This window comes from Perognathus longimembris, chromosome 20 (genome assembly GCF_023159225.1).
Source record: "Perognathus longimembris pacificus isolate PPM17 chromosome 20, ASM2315922v1, whole genome shotgun sequence".
NCBI lineage: Eukaryota > Metazoa > Chordata > Mammalia > Rodentia > Heteromyidae > Perognathus > Perognathus longimembris.
The window spans coordinates 1,205,590-1,227,139 of record NC_063180.1 but is presented as its reverse complement, the minus strand read 5'-3'; the positions used below and the strand labels follow the sequence as shown (position 1 = coordinate 1,227,139).

The 21,550-nt window shown below is 36.5% G+C and overlaps 1 pseudogene; it reads left to right on the top strand.

Annotated features, from left to right (window-relative positions):
• Positions 1-3,686, top strand: part of LOC125338898 — a 68,107-nt pseudogene extending 64,421 nt beyond the window's left edge.
• The last annotated feature ends 17,864 nt before the right edge of the window (positions 3,687-21,550 follow it).

Sequence of the window (21,550 nt, the reverse complement as noted above, 5' to 3'; positions counted from 1 at the left end):
AGAAAACTAACAATAATAAGTGTTGGAGGGTATGTGGCCAAAAGGAAACCCTACTTCATTGTTGGTGGGAATGTAAACTGGTTCAGCCACTCTGGAAAGCAGCATGGAGATTCCTCAGAAGGCTAACCATAGAGCTCCCCTATGACCCTGCAGGCACACTTTTGGGCATCTACCCAAAAGACCACAAACAAGAACAAACTAAAGCCACCAGCACTACAATGTTAATCACAGCAAAATTTGTAATAGCTAGAATTTGGAACCAACCCAGATGCCCCCCCAGTAGACTAATGGATCAAGAAAATGTGGAACATATACACAATGGAATTTTATGTCTCTATCAGAAAGAATGGCATTGCTCCATTCATAAGGAAATCAAAGGACTTGGAAAAAATTATATTAAGTTAAATGAGCCAGACCCAAAGAAACATGGACTCTATGGTCTCACTCATAGGGAAAAATTATTACAGGTTTAGGCTAGTCACAGCAGAGGATCACAAGAGCCTAATAACGATGACATTATGAATGCATAAGTTGATGCTAAGTGAAATAAACTCCATGTTATGGAAACGACGGTTATATCATTGTTGTAATTACTTTCAACATGCTATGTGAAACCGTAGCTTATATTGTTGATGATCCTCTTGTATCCCCTTCCTGTGGTTGTACCTGCACTATCACTGTATCTTATCTGTGTACATTGGAAACTGTATATACTGGTATTAGAACTAGAGAAATGAAAGGCAAGATCAAAATCAAGAGACATAGTACCAAAAGACAAAGGACTCCAAAAGCAATACTTGCAAAACCATTTGGTGTAAAGCAACTGAACAACTCATGAGGAGAGAGGGAAAGGAGGAAGAGAGATGGGGGAATGAGTAAGGATGTTACAAACAGTACAGTAAAAGTACCCAAGGCCTAATATATGAAACTATAACCTGTGTCTACATCACTTTGACAATAAATAATAAGAAAAAAAAAAGCGACAAAGAATTACCCAAACTAAGTTGCTAAACTGGCAGTGAAGCAGAGTGTGTGGCTAATAAGATCTGTCTTGTTACCATGATAATTTTCATCTGCTTCAATGGGCTGAACATCTAGTGGCCTTTTAAGTTTTGGAGCCTTTGACATATTCGTTTAGGGGAGTGGCTTATCCAGTGGGAACTCCCACTGTGTCTTCCATACTGTTTAAAGGAGCAGAAGTGTGTTTTTCTAGGCCTAGCTGTTAGAACAACAAGTGTTTGTTTTGAAAAAGTATGCAATATCATGATGTTTCCCTAGAGGTGCACTTTTATCATCACTTCTTTGTCTCTGGATGAAGCAGGAGAGTATTGAAGTTCCTATGACTCTTCCATGGGGTTTCCTATATTAAATACATGCTGTGGTGTGGGGCATCTTGTGAGTTTCACTTTCTTGTCTCACCTGTCAAATTGAGAACATCTGGCTGCTTATTGTTGGCAAATATTCAGCCACTTTCTCTTTGGCAGTGCTATTGGACTCATCCTGCATTGTGAGAAACAGAAGTTCAATTGGATGTTTATTAGTGAGTTGGATGATACAAAGGATGAGTGAGTCTACTTTGTGTTTCCATTCTTGTGGGCTCTAGAAATAGAATGTATGCATTCCAGAACCTCCTTTTGTTGGCAAGGATGTAAGACATATTGCATACGCGATGTTACTCCAATCCTAGGATCCCAGTTTGTTTCCCTTTTGTTCCTTGGTTAGAATTTCCTTTTTTTTTTTCCTCTTGCTTTATTTATACAGCTGATAGTGCTGAGTTGGAAAGCCCAGGGAGAAATGAGATAATGTCACTTGTTCCTCTCTAGACTGGCCATGACTACTGCTTCAGTAATTGTAATTAAAATAATGTACTATTGTACACACACACACACACACACGCACACACACACACATACATCATAATATATGTAGAGAGAGGCATAGTTGAAATTGGTTTTTATCTCTCTTCCGCTGTCAAATTCACAACTGAGAAAATTATTTTTAATTCACCATTGAAGCAATAATGAGAATATCTTTAGTTCATATACAATGTTAAAGTCAATTATGTAATATAATTACCATTAACTTTATCAGTGTTTTAATTATTCTGAAGTATAAATATTTTTAATTGCTTATCCATGTCACTAAGACTTTAATCTCTGAAAGGGCAGGGTTGTAGTTTACATATTTTATGTCTAGTTTTTGGCATTAAGCACCAATCTTTCAGATATATCTGCAGAACTAGAACTAATGACAATTCCCAAGATAATGGTATTATCATCTGAGGAGAGTATGCATGCACTCCTTGTGTGAATCTTATTCATGTGCCCTATTTATCCTTCAAGGCTAACTTTGAGCTCTGTTAGCCTATGACCTTAATTCTCTATATCTTGTCCTTTGATGAGGGGTAAAAGGATATTGTAAGCAAACACATATTCAATAACATAGTGGAATTCTTCCTCATTTTCTAATAGGCTTTTTCAAACAATATAATCTACTAGATATTTCCTGAGTACCTCCAAACTTGACAGCAGTACAGTAAATGTCCCTGTGCTGAATTCATCTCTATTCTCCATGTGCCCAGCTTCTCCGGGCACCAGATACCCATCTGGTAAAAGGGTGGGTTAAGCTGCACAATACTCTGGAACAAATGTGAAGATTAAGAGAACTAGGATGTGGGAAATGCATATAATAACACCTAGGTCAATAAATAATAAAAGTATATTACCATTATATGCGTGAAAGAAAATATTTTACAGTCTTATAAAAGTCTTTATATATATATATGTTTCTGTATATATATATATATATGAATATGCTAACTTCTTCTAACACTCATGCACTCTATAAGAAAAGGTTGTTGGATATATTTCAAGCTAAATCTGAAAGGTGAGTATGCTGGGGAGTCGGGAATGTTAATATACACATGCAAAGCAGATAGAATTGATTACATTGTGTAAACATTTATTGGCAGTTTGCTAGCTGCCATAGAGATGGTAACAGGATGAACAGCTTTCATTTCAAATAAGTACATCAAAAAACAATAATACATTACAAATGTCTTGATTTTGACACCAAAGTTTGCTTCCCAACAAAGAGAAGACTCAATCCAACTCTCAGAAGGGAAATTCATGAGGAAAGTTTCCATTCATCTTCCTAAATCATCTCCAAGATGGAATAAGCCTTAACACTTGAGGATTTCCTCCACAGGTACTATTACCTTTCGCCATCTGGAATGAGTAATGACACTATGTTGGCCCATGATTGTAGACACTCAAGAGCCAGTGAGGCAATTAATGTCAAATCACCTGGAGAGAGCAGTAATTGAATTAACATGTGTCATGGATTTAACATTTTCACACACATACACAAATTCATTTGTTGAAGCTATAAGCCCACATGTTATGGTATTGAGAGAGGAAGCCTTTCAGAGGCTGTTAGTCATGCGGAAGGATTCCTTATGAATGAGATTAGCGACATTACAGGAGGGACTCCAGAGAATGCTCTGGATCTCTTCCTGTCATGAGAGACAAAATAAGAACATGGCAATATGCAGGCACAAATAACCCTGACAAAAACCTGACCATACTGGCACATTAATCTTAATCTTCTGTTTTAGAGCAGTCATCTATGAACCTTGGATAAAGAAGCCTGGATTGACCATAACAAAGAAGTCCTTAGTTCAGTGAGCTGCATATGGTAGTGTCCTGAAGGAAGGAAGTAGGAAGGTCTGTCTTGAATGGTGCAGGTGAGAGAGCTGTCTAACCATATTCTTATGTGAGCAAGGGATAAATGGTGACCATGTCACAAAACTGACATGTCCCAAGAACTTTAAAGCACCTTAGTTTTTAACCAAGAAGCCATCACAATTTTAACACTATATTCTAATCATCTCACAGAAAAAAAAAAAAAAAAAAACAGACTTCTGGGAAGCTGGTGGAGGAGCAACAGAGCCCTAGCCAAGCTGCCTCTGACATCTCTCTTTTACGATGTCAGAGGAACTTTTACTCCTAGAAAGACAGCCCAAGTAAGTTGTAACAGTATAGGGATTCTGGCCAGGAAGGAAAATTCGAGTTTGCTGGCCTGAAAACACAGATTTGATCTCCAGGCGGTGTCCTGCCACCACACCAGTGCCAGCGCTGGCACAGCACCCGGCACTCCGCACACATATATCACACAGCAGCGACCAGGAAGAAATCCTCCAGACAGCAGCAGACAGACCTAGATCGTAGGCTGAGCACGGACGAGCCAAAACCACAGAGAAAGCATGAGTACTACATGAAAGACATTCTCACTCATGCCCACAAAGCAGCTTCTGGAAGCTAGCCCTTCCCCCACTGCCACAGCAAAGCAACATCTTTGACCCTGACATGGACCTGGTCAGAGCAGACTGGAACTAAAGTGGGCCAGGGGAAAGCGAGGACAAAGGGGTCATATTTGAAAGAACAAGAGTGACTGAAAGGTGAAAGCCAGCTCCACCCAGGAGAAGTTCCCCCTGCCCACGTGAGAGGATCTCTTCCTGGATTCAACGACTCAGGTAAATGCACCCAGAGGTGCCCGGCCACACCCCTCAGGCGCTATGGCTGCCAACTCTCCAGCAGCTGGAAATTCTAAAATCAAACTGAAAGCAACAAGCAGCTACTGGCGGTATGGAACAATTAGACAGGAGGGTAAACAGTTCCCGAGACAGATAAATAGCCCCTTTACAGAGGATGCCTAACTCTCAACTCCCACCAGCAAACCGAGCTGAATTCCATAGCACACTCTGCCCAGGAGAAGGTCCCCTCACCCAGGAGGGAGAAACCTCACCTGGGCAAGTGACTCTCAGCATGGTAAACCAGGCCCTAGGCACTCTGCCCTGCTGAGTCCGGAGCCTATTCAGAACCAAGCATTAAAGGCAGCTGCCCCGCAGCCGACAGGAGAAGCCACAGTTCCCAAGACTGTTCAGCATCCCTAACTATAGAGGACACCCAAGTCCTACTTGCAAGGTATGTGAACCACAGAGTCCCAGGATTTAACTAACAGGGGAGGGAGGTCAGAACAGATCCACACCCTGCAAACTGAAAGCAAATCAAACAGGCCAAGCAGCAAGAAAATAGACTGTAGATCAGCGCAAAGGAACCAGAGACTGGAAAGAGCCCTCCCAAACAAGGAAGACTCCATTTTTTTTTTAACATTTAAAAAAAAATTTATTTTTTTTATTTTCCATTTTTGAGTTGTGATTTTTTTTTGTTTTCTGTTTTTATTTGTTTGTTTTATTAGCTTTTTGGGGTAATATATTTTTGTGTTTTGTGTGTTTGTTTTCCAGTAGTTTTTCTTTGTTTCCCTTTTCATATTTTCTTTCTTTAAAAATTACTTTGCTTTGATTAACTCCATTACTCTTTTCTGCTGACTCTCCATTGTCTATCATTTTAACATCATTTTTTCTACCGATTCTACTCTTCTCCATCTTTCCACTTCACTGAAACTAAATCAAAATCATCACCCTGCCCCATTCATTTTACTCTGTTCTCTTCACTACACCTAACTTACCCTACTAAATTTACTTTGAAGACCTCCAGACTCCACTGACCCTTGGTTATCAGATAGAGGGTATTCCTGTTCAATTAGAGTAAATTGAAGGGTTTTCATAAAGAAATCCCACCACTCCAAAAGGAACTTAATATAAGAACAAAAATTGCTCATAGGGTTTAATGGTAAATTAGTAACTAATGAATATAGGGTTCAGGGTTGTTTGTAATATTAAAATTGTACTCTTTGTGGACACCAAATTTGATTTTATATTATCTGAATATATTTGTGAACTTCTAAGATTTATACAACAATGCTTGGTGAGGTCTGCTTTGGGGCTTAAAAGGTGCTCACAGGTGGTTGTATATTGGCATTTCCAATCCAAATGGGCAGAAGAAGCACAAGAAAGGTGGCAAACAAGGGAATTTCATCTCCCACTCAAAACAAGCAGGAAGCAAAGCAGTCAATCAAAGAACTAGAAGAGAACCCTCAAAATGCTATATAAACTCTTTAAAATCAGAAGCAAGACAGGGATGTCTGCTCTCTCACCTCCTCTTCAACATAGTACTAGAATTCCTTGCAAGAGCAATTAGGCAAGAAGAAAACATAAAGGCAATCCAAAGAGGAAAATATGAAGTAAAACTTTCTCTCTTCCCAAATGACATGATCTTATATCTAAAGAACCCCATAGCCTCTACTCCCAAGCTACTGGAACTGATCCAAAACTTTGGCAAAGTAGAAGGATATAAAATAAACCCTCAAAAATCAATGGCCTTTCTATATGCCAATGACCCAAAGACCAAGGCTGAAATCAGGAAAGCAACTCCTTTTGCAATAGCCAGAAAAAAAAAATACCTAGGAATAACCTTAACCAAAGAAGTGAAAGACCTCTATCATGAGAACTTTAAAAACATGAAAAATGAAATTACTGCAAAACTAAGGAAATGGAAAAACCTCCAGGCTCCTAGATTGGGAGGATTATTATTGTCAAAATGGCAATATTGCCAAAGGCTACCTACAAATTCAATGCAGTACCCCTTAATATTCCAACACCATTTTTTAATGAAATAGAGGAAGCAATCCAGAAATTCATATGGAACAATGAAAGACCTAGAATAGTAAAAAACAATGCTAAGCAGAAAGAACAGTGCTGGAGGAATTACAATATCAAACTTCAAGCTGTATTGTAAAGCTATAGTAATAAAAACAGCTTGGTATTGGCACAGAAACAGGCCTGAAGACCAACGGAACAAAATTGAAGACCCAAAAACGAACACACAGACCTATGCCTTCTTAATATTTGATAAAGTAGCAAATAAATAGGAGGGAATAAAGATAGCTTCTTTAACAAATGTGCTGGCAAAACTAGTTCAACACCTGCAACAAACCAAAACTAAATCCTTATATATCACCCTGCACCAAAATCAATTCCAAATGGATTAAAGACCTCGAAATAAAAAGAGCTACCCTGAAAGCAATACAAGAAGGCATAGGAAAAACACTCGGGTTCCTTGACACAAGAGGAACCCTCCTTAATAAAGGCCCCTTCCTGTGGTTGTACCCACACTGTCACTGTAACTCATCTGAGTACACTGCATACTGTATATACTGGAATTAGAACTAGGGAAGTAAAAGGGAATTTGAAAATCGAGACACAAAGGAAAAAAAGACAAACAACTCCAAAAGCAATACTTGTTAAACCATTTGGTGTAAACCAACTGAACATCTCATGGTGGGAAGAGGGAAACGGGGAGAGGGGGTAATGAAGGAGGAGGCAACAACCAGTACAAGAAATGTACCCAAGCCCTAACGTATGAAACGGTACCCTCTCTGTACATCACTTTGACAATAAATAAGAAAAAAAAAATAAAGGCCCACTAATGTTACAAATCAAAGAAAGGTTGGACAAATGGGACTAAATCAAACTATAGAGTTTCTGCATGGCAAATCCCATAGCTTGCAAGATAAACAGAAAGCCCACAGATTGGGACAAGATCTTTACCAGCTATACAATGGACAAAGGCCTCATATCTAAAATATGTGCCCAAATAAAATAATTAAAGTCCTCCAATACAAAACCTCAAAGAACCAATAGCACCCTCAACAAGTGGGCTAAAGACTTAAAAAGAGACTTCTCTGATGAGAAATGAGAATGGACAAGAGACATAGGATTAAGTGTTCTACATCACTCACCATAAAAGAAATGCAAATCAAAACAACATTGAGATTCCACCTTACCCCAGTAAGAATGTCCATTATCAAGAAAACTAATAATAGAAAATGTGGGAGGGCATGTGGCCAAAAGGGAACTGTACTTCATTGTTGATGGGAATGTAAACCTGTTCAGCCACTGTGGCAAGAGGTATGGAGATTCCTCAGAAGGCTAAAACATAGAGCTCCCCTATGACCCAGCAGCCCCACTTTGGGGCATCTACCCAAAAGACCACAAACAAGAACACACTAAAGCCACCAGCACAACAATGTTCATCACAGCACAATCTGTCATAGCTAAAATATGGAACCAACCCAGATGCCCCTCAGTAGACAAATAGATCAGGAAAATGTGGTACATATACACACTGGAATTTTATGTCTTTATCAGAAAGAATGACATTGCCACACTTATAAGGAAATGGAAAACCTTAGAAAAAAATTATACTAAGTGAAATGAGCCAGACCCAAAGAAACGTAAACTCTATGGTTTCCCTCATAGGGAATAATTAGCAGTGGTTTAGGGTAGTCCCAGCAGAGGATCCCTTGAGACCAATAGGTATGCCCTTATGAACACATAAGATGATGCTAAGTAAAATGGACTACATCTTATGGAAACGACTGTTATATGACAGTTGTAATTACTTTCAACATGCCAAGTGAAACAGTAGTTTAGTTTGTTGGTGATCCTCTTGTATTCCCTTCTAGTGTTTGTACCCGCACTACCACTGTATCTTATATGAGTACCCTGGATACTGTATATACTGGTATTAGAACTAGGGAAGTGAAAAAGAATATCAAAATCGAGAGACAAAGGATAAAAAGACAAACGACTCCAAAAGCAATACTTGCAAAATAATTTGGTGTAAACCAACTGAACAACTAATGGGGGGAGAGGGGAAGGGGGAGGGGTCAAGGGGTAATGAGGGAGGAGGCAACAAGCAGTGCAAGAATTGTACCCATGCCCTAATGTATGAAAGTGTAAAAATCAATAAATGTTATCAGGCCATAGTAATAACGTTTAAACAAATATCAGAAAAATAAAGAAAAAATAACTGAGTAAAAAAAAGAAGAAAACCAATATGTTATATTATATAGCAAAACATTTGTGAAGACACAATTAAAATATTTTTAGGACACCAAGGAACATCAAATCATATGTTATACATTTTTTTGGTAGTACTCTGGTTTGAATCAGGGCCATCCACTCACAACCCCCACTATTCTGTTTCAGTTCATTTTTGAGAGATGATTTCATTTCAACTCTTCTATGCTGGGTTTGGATAGTGATCATCCTTTCACCTCTGTAGTAGCTGGAGTCGTGTCTTATACCAACAGTCCCAGCTAAAACATAAAATTCGTATCACAAGCAATAACTTCCTGTTTTAAACCTCATTATCAATGGCATCTTTTGACAAAACCTTTTTAACTTTCTCTCATTTAGTACAACTTTCTATAATATTCTTAGCACTATTCTAATATATTAATTTTATAAATCGTGTTTATTATATGATTGTTTGAAAGATGAGATTTAACACATAAGTAGAACTATTTCATACCTGCACTGCAAACCAAATTATTATAGCAGAAGTTCTTATAAATATAGTTTTTCTATTTTAATTTAAGTAGCAGAAGGTTGAAGTTGAATTACAACATAAATGATAAATGAAACTCAATAACTTCAAGTAGTAATATTTACAGTTTTGGGTATAGTACCTCTGCAACATGGATTGATGAAAAACGGAGAACTGAATTCTTACAGTTTTTCATGCCCTAAATTATAATACCCCACAGCAATCGACTTCCTTTGATATCAGAGCAGGAGAAGAAAAAAATTGGAAATTACAAGAGGATTTTCCACTACTTTCTCCAAGAATTAGTGCATCATGTTATTTGTGCTTGCAATATTTTTTGGAGTAAATTGAATATGTTGTATCTTCTAGCAACAAAGGACTGGAGTGGATTACTTTTTAATATATGGACAGGAAGGACCGAAGACATGAACTTTGTGTTTTAGAAAGTGTTTGGAAAATCTTCATTTTAGTATATTGACCATGTTAACTATTGTTCTCTATTGAAAAACAATGCTGTGTTGATATCCCTCTCTTGAAAGATTTTTCACTTTTACTTGGAGTTGTTAGTAGGACATATTGATCTTCCTTTGCCTGTGTTTGATGTCTATACCACTTTCCTTTGCTAATGAGTAGAAAGAGCCCTAGAGCCTCTTTCAACAGAGTCTGATGTGTTAAATGATATTTTGCAAGTTTATCTATCCATGCTGCCTTTCTTCTCTGTGTTACTTAATTTTCTTCTACTCTTAAGAGTCCTGACCCTTCCCTTTGGCCTTGACCTTAGGAATACATTTTCTTCTCTAGGTTCCAATTAGTATATTACATTTCTTTTTCTTGGACTTCCCCATCAATTAGACAAGATTTATCCATCTGCTGGTCTCAAAATTCTTTTGTGGTATCTCATGCTTGATTGATGATTGTTGTGTATGGAATTCTGGTAAATTGTTTCCTCTGAAAACTTTGAGTCCCAGTGCTCTAGTTTGCAGGTTTGGCATTAAGGCATATGATAGCATTTGGATTCCTGTCTTAATTTTCGGGTTTTCTGTGAGTGCTTAACCTCTATGGAAATATATGGCTTATTTTGCTATGTTCTCTATTCTGAAATTTGAAAAAAGTAAGTTATACGTTTCTGGTAAGTATTAGTTATTTTTTAATATTATTAATCATTTTCCTTTCCTTATATTAATTGATTTTCCTTCTGTTAATTGCTACCATAATTTTTTACACTTAATTTTTCTTTTTTAAAGTTACAGAATATATTGCCTTGAATAATATACACATTTCTTATGTCTCTTCCTGAATTTTTGTGTGTGTGCATGTGTGTGTGTTTGTGTGTGTGTGTGTGTGTGTGTGTGTGTGCAGATACTGAAGCTTGAACACAGAGCTGAGTATTGTTCCTTAGCTTCTCACTCAAGGCTTGTTCTCTACCACTTGAGACAAAATTTTACTTACAATTTTTTGTTGGTTAATTGGAATTAAGGGTTTCATGGATTTTCCTGCCTTGCCTGGCTTTGAACTTTGAACCTTAGATCACAGTCTCTTGAGAGCTCGGTACCATGCATGATCTACTCATATCTGGCCTGAATATTCATTTTATGTAGTTGCTTTTTTATTTTAATTTATAAGTGATTTATTCAGTGTTATCTTCCAAGTGTTCATTACTTAAGACAGAATCTCACCATGTATTCTATGTTGACCTTAATTCTCTATACAGTCTACAGCCCAGAATCACCTTGAAATTCTGATCTTGCAGCTACTGCCTCCAAAATGCCATGAGCATCATTATGCACCACTACACAAATTCAATTGCCTTTAGCATTTTTACTATCTATTTTAATACATAAGATTGTTGTATTATGAACCTTTTCTTGTTTTTTTAATAATAATTATTTATTGTCAAAGTGATATACAGGGGGGTTACAGTTTCATATGTAAGGACATGAGTACATTTCTTGTACTATTTATTACCTCCTACATTATTACCCCTCCCCCTCCCCCTTTTCCTCTCCCCCCCATGAGTTGTTTATTTGGTTTACACTAAATGGTTTTGTAAGTATTGCTTTTGGAGTCGTTTGTCTTTTTATCCTTTGTCTCTTGATTTTTATATTCCCTTTCACTTCCCTAGTTCTAATACCAGTATATACGGCATCCAGGGTACTCAGATGAGATACGGTGTTAACACAGGTGCAACCACAGGAAGGGGATACAAGAAAATCATCAACAAAAAAAGCTACGGTTTCACATGGCATATTGAAAGTAATTACAGCAGTGATATAACACTCTTTCCCATAACATGGAATTCATTTCACTTAGAATCATCTTGTGTGCATAAGGGCAAAGCCAATGGGCTCTTGTGATCCTCTGCTGTGACTACCCTAAACCTGTTCTAATTATTCCGTATGAGGGAGACCATAGAGTCCATGTTTCTTTGGGTCTGGCTCACTTCACTTAGTGTATTTTTTTCCAAGTTCTTCCATTTCTTCACAAATGTGGCAATGTCATTCTTTCTGATAGAGGCATAAAATTCCATTGTGTATATGTACCACATTTTCCTGATCCATTTGTCTACTGAGGGGCATCTGGCTTGGTTTCATATTTTAGCTATGGGAAATTGTGCTGTGATGAACATTGTTGTGCTTGTGGCTTTAGTGTGTTCTTGTTTCTGTTCTTTTGGGTAGATGCCCAAAAGAGTGCCTGCTGGGTCATAGGGGAGCTCTATGTTTAGCCTTCTGAGGACTCTCCATACCACTTTCCAGAGTTGCTGAACCAGTTTACATTTCCACCAACAATGAAGTAGGGTTCCCTTTTGGCCACATGCCCTCTCACATTTGTTATTGTTAGTTTTCTTGATAATGGACATTCTTACTGGGGTGAGGTGGAATTTCAAAGTTGTTTTGATTTGTATTTCTTTTATGACAAGTAATGTAGAGCATTTTTTTCATATGTCTCTTGGCCATTCTCATTTCTTCATCAGAGAAGTCTCTTTTTAAGTCTTTAGCCCACTTGTTGAAGACGCTGTATGACTCTTTTCTTTCATCACATTATGAATTTATCAATTGTGAAAAATTAAAAACTGGCCATAGATTCTATGATAGCCTTCTTTTGAAGAAAATGGTTTGCATTTCCCCTTCCTGTTAGGGTCTTTGAGTATTTTGACTAATACAGCATGATAGAAACCACACTAGCCAGTTTCTAAACCCAGATCCTAAGAGACTACACTTTTCATATTTTGTTCTGTAGTACATTTATTCTGTGGAGCATCAAATAAGAATTCTGATATCTGAGACTGGAGAAAACAAGGAGGCCTAGGTACACACACACACACACACACACACACACACACACACACACACACAGAGTTACAGAGAGAGGTTACATAAACAAAGATCTGTTTTTATATTAAAGAAACCTTCACTTGCCACCAGAACCAGCCACTATCTCACTAATACATGAGTTGTTTCAAACGAAGTTTGTATAACCAAAAACTGGAACTACACGAGCTCTGGGGCAGTGTGCTATGTAATAGTAGACAACAGAACACAGATGTAATAGATTCTTCCACTGACATCTAATGCTCATTAGAAATTTTTAGTTTATGGACCTGTATATCGTCTTTGTTTCCTCAGACTCTGTGTTTGTTGTTTGTTTGTTTGTTTGTTTGTTTTTACTGAACTTTTTAATTTATTGTCAAAGTATGGTACAGAGGGGTTACAGATTCATATGTAAGGCGGTGAGTACATTTCTTGTTCAAGTTGTTACTTCATCTCTCATTTTCTTCCCACTTCCCCTCTTCCCCCAAGAGTTGTGCAGTTGGTTTACACCAAATGGTTTTGTAAGTATTGGTTTTGGAATGGTTTGTCTTTTTGTCCTTTGTCTCTCAATTTTGATATTTCCTCTCCCTTCCCCAGTTCTAATACCCATCTCAACACTATCCAGGGTACTCAGATGAGATACAGTGGTGGAAGTGACCCAAACCCAAAGAAAGAAAAACCCTGTGGTGTCCCTCATAGGGAAGAACTGCCATGACTACATTAGTCATAGTAGAAGATCAAAGTACCCCAATAGCTATGCCCATATGATCACACAAGATGATGCCAAGTGAAACGAATTCCATGTTATGGAAACAAGAGTTATACCACTGTTGTAATTATTTTCAACATGCTGTGTGAAATCTTACCTTTCGGTTTTTGTTTTTTCTTGTCTGTCTGTTTGTTTAGTTTTGTTTCTCTTTCTGTTTGTTTGTTTTAATCTGGTTGTCTGCCCTTTCAAAATCTTGGTCATGTGCTTCATATTCTTACTTAACAGGAAGACCCTAAAATCAGACAAAAATCTATACAAAATAGGAGGTCTTGCTCATGAGTGGGTTCCCTATAAAAGTGAGCAACTCCCCTACGGTTCTTAGGGCCATGAATCCACATATTTTGGGGGTTAGGCTTCCTTAAGAATGCACCTTTGTTCTTGGAAGGGTTTCTAACTCTTCTTATTCCATACTTTAATTATTCCCCTGTTTGCAGCCCTACTCCTAGGCATACCTTCGTAATTGGTTAGTGTGATTCCTGAGGCATGCTTTGGAAATCTCCAAGTCCTATGCATACCTTTAGAATTCTGCTGTGCTAAACTATTTTTAATACCATCTCTCTCTTACATTTTCTTAAAAAATTAAGAAAACTTTCTAACTTGTCATGTATCTTATTGTCAAAGTCTATAAAATTTATATTTTTTGTTATTTCTATCTTTTCAGTGGATTTTAAACGAAATAGGGATCAATGTATGCATTTCTTTTAATTCACTAAGTCAGGAAATCCTCTGTTGGCATTCATAGCAGTGAATATTATATATATATATATACACACACACACAAGTAAAACTAAATATATAGTGTGTGTATGTACATATATAATGTATGTATGTACATATATAATATATGTATGTACACATATAATGTATGTATGTATGTATGTATGTATGTATGTATGTATGTATGTATATAGTTTTACACTTTACAGGGTGAAGAACATCTGGCCTAAAATCCATGCAAGTATAAGGACCTCAAAATCTTTTAGTACATGACAAGACAGACATACCTGCTTCTTATTTGCTTCTTGTTGGTTGCCCATGCCTGTCTGCTTTATATGGGCAATATTGTCTGGCCTTCAAATGATAAAATATCCAATGGTCCTTAGCAGAAAAATGGCCTCCCATCCCTAGTCCTCATTTCTTAAAATAATTGAGAAATTCTGAGTAAAGATAAAGTGTAGAATCGGGATGACAGATATAAAATGCATCAATATACCAGTTGAAAAATATTGAGCTTCCTTACCCATGCTATTTTATTTCTTTATAAATATACTGCAGAGTACCATTTGTTCTTTTGGAAAATAACTTCAATAATATATTGTTAAGAGATATACATCTTCTATTTTATGAAAATTTATCATTTCAATGGGTACACTAACATTTGAGTGGCTGTAGTAAGCTACTATTTTTATTAATCTACTGTCCTAACAAAGTATCTTTAGTTTGTTTTCATATTGTCATGTGCTGTTGTGAGGAATATTTTATTTACTTCTCATGTACAAAAGTTTCTTTTGGTTTTACACTAATGTGCATAAGTCTGACTAATAAAACAATGTTAACCAAAAGAAAACATATTGAAATACAGTAATAGAAGAGATTAGCTTGTTACACACCTATATAAGTATGACAGTAAAACCTGGTAATACCATTGCTTATGCTAGTAAAAACGGAGGAGATAGAAGGGTAAGAATAGACAGAAAATGAATAACAAATAATGATCAACTTAAGGCTAAGTTGCACCTCAACTTTTTCTATGAAGATTGGTGAGGAAAAGTTTAAATGATTGCCTTACTTTAAGATAAGACCAACACTGTAAATATGATAGTCAATTAAAGTAACACAACACCGTATGATAATCAATTAAAGCAATACAATACCAGTGGCTCATTCCTATAATCTTAGTTAACAGCAGGCTGAAATCTGAGTATCGTAGTTTGAATCCAGCCTATGTAGAAAAGTCCATAAAAGTCTCATCTCCAATTAACCGCAAAAAGATAGAAGTAGCGATGTACTTCAAGTGATAGATCAGTGAAAAGAAAAAAAAAAAAAAAAACAAGAGAAGGACCCTAGTCCAAATTCAAGCCCCAGAACTGGCATCCCCAAACATACAATACAAAAAACCCTCAAACATACAGTAAATTAAATAATGTCCATAGAAACTGTTTTATGTGATAGTTCTTGTTTGAGACAAATCTGTGCTTCCAAAGCAGTTAAAGCTAATATGTCTGCACAGCATATTCTATCAACTAGAGAATTATGAAAGTTATGAGAGAGAATTATGACATTTCAGGAAATAATACAAGAAATGTTTCCAGATTAGTGTTATTTACAACATTTTGGTTTGTATGAAAAATAAGCAGATTCATCTTATTACTGATTTAAATCATATTTACTAGTATTAATTCATGTTAATAGTGTCAATATATTACATCCATATGTATATTCCAGCTTTCTCTCTGCTGTGGTCAATATGTTAGTCATATTTTTCATGTGTTAAGGAAACCTAACACCCCAAAAGTATGAAAAAGAATCAACTAATTTATTTTACCAAATGTTTAACAAAGTGGAGTTGAATTCTCACTAGCTTAAAAAGTCAACTGGAAACTGTTTTGTGCATACATTGATTGCATAAAGTCCAATGAGATTGTTTCAGATGTATCTTGTAGAATTGAAACTCAGACGTCCTCACCTCTAGCCTTTCTTTGAATGGTAACCCACAAGATAAGATTGAATAAGCATCTTTGTCAATCCTTTATATGGGAGATTGCATACTCAAATTTGAATTTCTTATTAATGTATTCCCGAACTTAGGTATGATAACATTTTCCATGTAGAGAATAATTTTGAAACTATTTAAGCCTCCTCAAGGAGCCATTGCAGAAGGGTTTACTTAAAATATATTCCCATGTTTTCTACCATATATTGGGTGAAAATTGGCAGGCCATTATGAAGGATAGTATGATCCTGAACTAGACAAAAAAAGGAATATTTATTAAACATATTCTTTTTGTAAATATTATCTGTCAAGCAGTGATTTCTTCTATTGGACATAGTAGACAATAAGGTCAGTTTAAAAGTTTTGGCCATTTCACTCCTGTTCTGAAAGTACTAAATGGAAATCTTGAATAGGACAATATACTTACTCAAATGTGGTTAGCGTCACTTTCTACCTCATTCTCTACTGGTAATGAATTTTCTTGCTTCATAATAATGGTGAGGGCATTGAATAATACAAAGCAGTATTCTTGAGCAAATAAAGATTACGGTTTACAATACTATTTAGTCTAATTGAAGTAGTCAATAAATTCTCCCATTGCTTGTCTCTCTCTCTCTCTCTAGCTTTCAGTAACAAGATAGATTTTTAAGGAAGGTCTAAGGTCTAATCACCGACATACGAAGGGAAAATCTAGTTTGCAGTGGCCTTCTCTGCCATCATGGAAAAAGCAATATTCCAAAATGCAAAGGATGTGATCTCTTTTACAGATCGGATTTGAAATGTCCCATGAAAGCAAAGGCATTAAAGGCTTACTCTAGCATAATTCTGCTGGGATGTGCAGGAACCTATGAGAAGTGAAATCTATGAAAGAGTGAAAGGGAAGTAAGAGTGCTATCCTAGTGGGAGATTGTGAGAAGCTGTCTTCTGTTTCTCTTTTACTTCTGAACATGAGGTAAGGGAAGTGAATGTTGCTCCACACATCCCCCACCATGATGTGCTGCCTCATCACATGCTCAAAGCAACCCATTCACCATGGACTGAAGCCTCCAGAACTATGAAAACTTTTAAAATTGATTTCCTCAAAGTCCTTTCTGTTGGTTTTGTTTTGCGGGATTTTGTTGTTGTTGTTTTGTTTTGTTTTGGTAATGGAATACTGACTCACATCTACATTTTGGGCAACACCAAGAAAGTGATTTATCTCTATGGGATTTAATTTATACCTCTGAGAAGTGGGAAAATAATCACTTGCTTTTTGAACCAAGTATTCTATTACAGAGGGTTTATGAAAGACATTTTGTTTTTTCATAGTGAGTTACCATTTTTTCATCTGCTATGGCCTTCTTTCTGAAAATTTTCAAGAATTTATTCTGTCCTTGGATAGGATTTTGTTAGTATTCTTTACATATTATAACATTTATTATATCTGTACTCACAAATAATATGAAATAATATGCATGCCAAGAAAATATTTTTGTGCCATCCTGTGGTTAGAACTCAGGACATGAGCATTATATTTTACCTTTTTTCAGTTAATTTTTTATTCTTCTTTCAAAGGAGAGGTACTGGGATGGGAATATGGCCTAGTGGCAAAAGTGCTTGACTCGTATACATGAGGCCCTGGGTTCAATTCCTCAGCACCACATATACAGAAAATGGCCAGAAGTGGTGCTGTGTCTCAAGTGGCAGAGTGCTAGCCTTGAGCAAAAAAGAAAAAAAAGAAGCCAGGCCACAGTGCTCAGACCCTGATTTCACGGCCTAGGACTGGCCAAAAAAAAAAAAAAAGGAGAGGTACTGAAGAGTTACAGTTACAAAAGTCAGGTGATAAGTCTATCACTTTCTCCCAATTTTTTCCTCCAAACAACTTCCCCACAAGTTGTATAGTTCATTTTAAACATACTGTCTGGGGAGTATCACTGCTGCATTTTTTCACCCTTTGTGAACATTTCTGTGCTTACACCTTACACTCCCCCAAACAGATAAACCTACATACAAGACAAAAGGTAAAGAAAATGAAACTATGATAAAGGAGAGAAACAAAAACAAAATTAACAAAAAACCCTCCTGTTTCCATTTCTTGACGTTCATTTCAATAAATATCATTTTATACGATCATGTGTACATAGCTATTGAAGTTTTGTGATCCTCTCCTAAGAATATTCTCCTTGTGTCTCACTGTGTGGATGTCTAGAGTCCTGTATAATTTAGCTTATTCAAGTGTACTGTTTTCTCTTTTACTATCCATTGCATTTATTTCAAGATTTATAGGCACATTGCAATTACTACAAGTGAGTAAAACCAACGACTTATGTTTCTTTGGGTCTGGCTTACTTTGCTCAATATAATTTTTTCTAAGTGTTTCCATTTCCTTATGAATGGTTCAATATCATCCTTTCTGATAGGAGCATTCCATTGTATATGTTTGCCACAATTTTCTTGGTCTATTTGTACACTACTGGGCATGTGGATTCATTCCATATTTTGTCTATTGTAAACAATGTTGCAGTGAACATGGCTGTGCTGATAACTGTCATGTGGTCTTGTTTGTGTACTATTGGATAAATACGCAGGAGTGGAACTACTTGGTTATAAGGAGGCCATGTATTTATTCTTTTGAGGAACCTCCATACTGCTTTCCAAAGTGGTTGAACAAGTTTATATTCTCACCAACAGTATAGTAGCGTTCCCTTTCAGCCACAGCCCTGCCAGCACCTGTAATCATTTTTTTAATAATGGCCATTATATCGACAATGAGATGGAATCTCAATGTTGTTTTGATTTGCATTTCTTTTGGGGCCAGAAATCTTGAACATTTCTTCATATGTATATTGGTCATTCTAATTTCTTCTGAAAATTCTCTCTTTAAGTCTTGAAAGCCCACTTATTGATTGGGTGGTTATTACTTTGAGGATTTATTCGTGGAGTTTTACTTTTTTGAACTTTAAGTATATTTTGTAGATAAGACCTTTGTCTGGTGCAAATCCAGTAGAGATATTATCCTATTCTGTGGGCTTTCTATCTATGTCCTTTGCCATGCAGAAACTCTTCAGTTCAATTCAATTTCATTTGTCTAGTTTTCCTTTGATTTGTTGTGTTTTGGAATCTTTACTTAGAAAATTTTTATCTGTGCCAAGGAGCCGTAGTGTTTCCTATATACGTTCCTGTACTTCTTTCATGCTATCTACTCTTTTTCTTTAATTTACTGTTTAAAATTTTATTCTCAAGGTGATGTACAGAGAGTTTACATTTATATACATAAGGTAGTGAGTACATTTCTTGTCAAACTTGTTACCTCCTCCCTAATTTTTCTCCCATCTTCCCACCTAAACTATGCCCCTACCCAAGTTTTACAGTTGGTTAACTACATATTGTCCTGTATTATTGTTCCATTGGTTCACATTTTACATTTTGTCTCAACATTTTGATGTTCCTCTTTTCTACCTTGATTCAGAAAAACATATATGCAATACCAAGGGTACCAAAATCAAATACAGTGACAACAGGGGCTAAACCATAAAGACGATAAACAAAATAAAATAAAATAAAATAAAATAAAGAATTTCAAATAGTGCATAAGAAACAACAACAAGGATAAACTGCTTGTTTTCATAACCTAGAGTTCATTTCACTTATCGTCATCTTATATGATCATATGTACATAGCTACTGAGATATTGTGATAATCTGCTAGGATTCTCCTAGACATATAATTATTACCACTGAGGGAAACCACAGAGTTTACATTTCTTCGTGTCTGCCTCACTTCATTTAGTATATTTTTTTCCAAGTCTTTCCATTTCCTTATAAATGCTGCAATGTCATTCTTTCTCATCAAAGTAAGGGATACATATATTTACAATTTCTTGCTCTATTCATCTATTGAAGGGCATTTGGGTTGGTTCCATATTTTAGCTATGGTAAAGAGTGCTGCAATGACCATGGTTGTGCTGGTTCCTTTAGTGTGGTCTTGTTTGTGGTCCTTTGGGTAAATGCCCAAAAAATGGGGTTGCTAGATCATAGGGGAGCTCTATGTTTAGCCTTTTGAGGAACATCCATCTGCTTTCCTGAGTGGTTGTACAAGATTAGACTCCCACTGACAGGATAGTAGTGTTCTCTGTTGGCCACATCCCTGCCACCATCTGTTGTTAGTTTTCTTAATAATGGCCATTCTTACTGGGGTGAGGTGGAATCTCAATGTTGTTTTGATTTGCATTTCTTTTATGTCCAGGGATGTTGAGCAGTTCTTCATGAGCATCTTGGCCTTTCTCATTTCCTCTTCGGAGAAGTCTCGCTTTAAGTTTTTAGTCCATTTATTAATTGGGCACTTGTTTCTTTGAGGATTTGTTTTGGGTAAATTACTTTTGGGGATTCAATGTATATTTTAGATATGAGGCCCTGGTCTGTTGTATGGCCAGTGTAGACTTTCTTCCAATATGTGGACTTTCTATTTATCTTTCAATCTATGTCCTTTGCCATGCAGAAGTTCTGCAGTTTGATTCAATCCCATTTTCCCAACCTTTCGTTGATTTGTTGTGTTGCTGGTTATTTATTAAGAAAGTTTTATCCTGTGCCTAGAAGCCTTAGTGTTTCTCCTATGCCTTCCTGCAATGTTTTCAAAGTATCTGTTTTTATCTCAAAGTCTTTGATCCAGTCGGAATTGATTGTGTTGCACATGGATCTAACTTCAATTTTCAACATGTATACAGCCAAGTTTGCCAGCACCATTTGTTGAACTGGCTATCTTTCTTCAACCTGTGTTTTCAGCTCACTTATTAAATATTTCCATGAGGTTTTTCATGTTCAAGGCTGACACTACCTTTTGAGCTGCAAATTCAGTTTTGGCTTTTTAAGGAATAGTTTATTAGAGAGAATAGTCTCAGACTTTCCTGCTTTGGCTGGCTTCAAACTATGATCCTCAGATCTCGACCTCCTGAGTAGGGGAGCCATAGATGTTTGACTTCATGAAAATCTTATATATAATTATTATTCAGCACAGAAAGTAACTGCCAAAAATCCCAAATTAAAAAAAAAAAAACTAAAATTTTTCATCATTCTTGAAGTACGAAGTAAATATTTTGATGTTTAACTTCTCAACTTACTTCAAAGTATATGTAATTTTGATCTTCTAAATAGGTTTCAATTAGTCAATTTGGATTGTTTGTTTCTTTTAGAAAGGTTCTCACTCTGTACTCCAGGCTAGTCTAGAGCTTGTTGTGTGGACCAGGCCCTGAAATTGTGATGAGCCTACCCCCTACCTTTCCCAATTGCTGGCCATTACAGGCCTATGCCATCAGGCCCAGCAGTGAAGTTAAAAACAAGCAAACATAGACCTCGATGTACTATGAATGTTTATAAGGATAGTAAATTTAGCTCTAAAACTCTATTCACAATTATTGTACAGTATTGAAATATTGGAATCATAGAACAGTATATGTAATATATCTACTCTTGTTTGGCATTAAATTCTATTG